Below are 3870 nucleotides of genomic sequence, written 5' to 3' on the forward strand. Positions count from 1 at the left end.
CCACCCTCAAGGCCTCACTAACCCCATTCAACATATGAAAACAGTGAGCTTCGGAATGAGAAAAATAATCACGTAGCAGGCAAGTAGCAGAGACAGAATTCTGCTGGGTCCCAAACCCATGAGACTGATTGAGATCAATCTTTGTGGACAGGCTCCTGCACCTGGGAGAACAGGGATGGGCAGAGAGGCCAGAATGAGGAGCCCAGGGAAGGTAAGAAAGGAATAGGGGAAGCCGGGGCCTCCCCGCTAGGTCTGACCTACTTCTCCACTTTGCTGAGGGCAGCGCTCAACATGGGCACCACCCGGTCTGGACAGGTCCTCCCCCAGCTGGCTCTGAGCCCCAGGGTCCTGCCCCTCCGAGAGGCAACAGTGGGTCAGGCCAGAGCTGTGCCAAGTCCCCCCACCGACCTGCCCTGGCAAACGTGGTGCTGATGTGGGGAGTGGGGAGGAGGGGAGGGGTCGGGAAGCGTCTATGGGGTCTCAGGCTCCCTCTGCACCAGACCTTGGGGCAAGGCCATGCCCACAGGGCAGTGGTATACCAAGGGTATCTCTCTACTCCTTCTCTCCACTTAGTATCAGAAAATGTTTCAGGAGGCTAACAACGTCTGCCCTGGGATCCTGGCTTCCCTGGGATGGCCCACCTGAGCGAAGCAGCTCATGAAAAATAAAGGGACACTACGTTTGTTTGTCATTGCAAGGGTCAAGTACAGCCATCAGAGGAAATTCACAAGAGCCAGAGAAGGTGAAAAGGAAAATAAGTTACCTACGATCCCACTGCACAGAGACCACCACTGTTAACAAGTTGATGCATTTTCCTCCCACACCTTTTTTTGATCCAGCAAGGGAGAGTGGAAGTAATTCACTCACTCACTCACTCACTCATTCATTCATTCATTCATTTATTCTGCTGGGTGCCAGGGACTATTCTAGGCTCGGGGAATGTATAGTCTCAAAATCTCTTCCCTGGCAAATTTGGATTCAACTTTTGCTCGGCCTCTCAGTGGCCCGCTGACTTTGGGCGGTGACTCCATGCTTTTGGAGTCTGTTGAAGAGTCTGTAGAATCAGAATCAGGAGGCACAGCTCAGTGCATTGCCAGCGGCCTGGGAGGCAAGCGTCTTGCAGATTGCTCTCAGGGTAATGGCGGTGATCATCAGTACACTCTTCCCAGTGTGCGCATCGGTCCCGGCACCCGTGATGGGGATGGTCCAGCCCCTGTGGGTGGCTGGCCATTGTGCCTCACAGAGCGGGTCCATTCCAGCCGACACCCAGAGGCTCTGTTACACCCCGGGCTGCTCCCTGGAAAATGTCCAGCCTTATGCCTCAGTCTTATGTCTTTGGGTCACAAGAGCCAGTCCATACCTGTTCCAATCCGTGGCAGGACCCCATGGAGTTGGAGTTTGATTGAACCCAGCCCTGGCTCCCAGAGACACTGATCCTGGCTGTCACATCACCCTCTCTGCGTCTTGCTTTCCTCAGACCTATAATAACGACAGTAATGATTACCTGCCGTGAAGGGTAAAAGAGATAACACCTACAAAATGGCCAGCACAGTTGCCCGGCACATGGTAAACACCCGATAAAGGTTAGAGATTTTATTACCTCAATTCCATTTGTGAGCAAGATGTAAGTTACCAAAAGTCTGCCTGGGAGGCTTCTCTCATAAGCTTTAGGGTGGGGAAAGTGGATTTAGTGGATCTCATGGTTTTATTTTATGGTCGCCTCCAGTTAAAGCAGTGGATGGCTGTATAATGGGCTGTGGTCATTATCATTATTAAGGTCACTGGTCTCTTCTGCAGACTGAATACACTCTTCACGTGACCAGTGTCCCAGTGGGCCATGCCATAGTCTGTCACCAAAGGCCCCTCCCAGGACCCCTCCCCAAGGTTTGAGGACTCTATGGTCCCTCCCACAGCCCGTCAGAACTACTTCCTTCTGACAAGAGCACTTCCTGCCGCCAGGACAGACTTGCCGGGGAACAGGCTCTGCCCAGCCCACAGGCCTCTGCTCATGGAGATGGGGCTGGGGGCTGCCAACATCATTTTCTGAGGCACAGTTTCAAGGCATTAAATAAAATCACAGAGGACGAAAATTATTCCCAAGTTAATTCCTTAAATCCTCCCTGTTGCATCCAGGAGCAAGTTATCAGTTTGCTACTGGCATTGACATTTCTCGAACACTTATTCTCCTTTCCTTGTAACAAGGAGAAAAGCAGTCTCTGTGCTCAGAAGCTCCCCGGGGCAGCTGTATCTAGCTCGAATTTAATACCTCATTTGCCTTTGATGGTGTTTATTTCTACCAGTGATTTCAATTTATGACCAGCAAAAGGGCTTCTCCACTTAGAACAGTGATGCAATGTTTTCCTTAATTTTTTATGTTTCAGTTTATATAAGGGAGTCCATTAAATTTTTTTTAAATGTGAAGTAATAAATTTTACCAAATGTGCTTGGGTGATGGTGAAAATCATAAATGTAATATTCCAAAGACTCCCGTTTGGGAAACATTACTCAGACACAAACATGAATCCAGGCAGGGAAAATGAGGTCCCAGAAGGGGACGCCAGGCAACCAGTATGTGGAGGAGCTGGGACCACCCAGGGAGTCACATTTATTATGTACTTACTTTCCCTAGGTTACTCTTGCCACCAGCCTGCAAGATGCCATTTTCCCTGTTGCGGTTGTGAAAACTGGGTTTCAGAGACCTTAAGTAACTTTCCCAAAGTCACACAGCCAATTGAGGTGGAGACAGGACCAGAGGTCTTGTCCCCTGGATCAGTGCCCTTTCCACCCTGGCGTGAAGCTTCCCCGTTCAAGGTCCCTTCTCCCCTCCCCTGCACGTTTAGGGAGCTGAGTGTGCAAGCTCTGAGCTGTCTTTTCTGAGCACACCTCTGTCCTCAGCACCAACTCTAGTCCTGGTTACACTGGCTCCATATAAAGGGTGGGATTCTTCACTGTGCTGACCCTCCACGAAGCGCTGATCCTTCTCCTAAAACTGCACCAGACTCTCTCTATTTTCCCTTGCAAGAAGCGACGCCTGGCCATCTAGAATTCTTGCACCAAGGAGCACCTGCTCGGACCTGGGGCCTTATTTATATTAACTTGACCTTGCACACAGCCTTGTGTGTTACTCCACTTTCAACCTGAGTACACTGAGGACCAGAGTGGTTCTGTCACTCACCCTCTCACCCAGCAGAGAAGGGGAAGCACTGGCATTCCAGCTTGGTCCCGCTGCCCTTGACCTATAATTTCAGAGAAGCCTCCATCTCCCTTGACCCTAGTATCTCTGTAATAGCCTGAGTCCCTTGCCTCTGGGCTCTCTCCTGGGGCTGGAAGCATCGGCCACTTGATGCTGGGCCATCAGTTGTCACAACAGGTTCCTGGGAAGAGGTGGGACTGGGGGATGGAGGGGAGGCAGGAGCACGTGTTTCCTCTCCTAGAGACCCCGCCCCTGGGCATGCAGACCCTTGGCTGCAAGGGCAGAACGGAGGGAAGAGTCTGGGCTGGGAAATCGGAAACCTCCATCCCCGATCACTCACTCACTCCTAGGGACGGACCTTGGGCAACAGTAGCCCCTCAGTTTATTCACCTGTAAAATGGGGAGGAACTTCAGGAATTGTGAACTCAAGGGCCTTATGTGGCCCAGAAACATTCTTTTGTTCCTTTCTTTCTTTGTGTTCCCACCCCCCGCCAACAGCAATTTAAAAAATCAAAACATTTCAAAAAAAATCCAACTGTCCAGATTTTTACTTGAGAAGGACAAAACTGGTATCACTGGCCTCATTTCCTGCAGGACAGAGGTGGCTGGAGTAGAGTTCTGGCCACCCTGGGGTATGGGACACCGGCTTTCCAGACCTCCCCATCCCCCCTAAGCCC

This window comes from Balaenoptera physalus (assembly GCF_965194825.1).
Source record: "Balaenoptera physalus genome assembly, chromosome: 17".
NCBI lineage: Eukaryota > Metazoa > Chordata > Mammalia > Artiodactyla > Balaenopteridae > Balaenoptera > Balaenoptera physalus.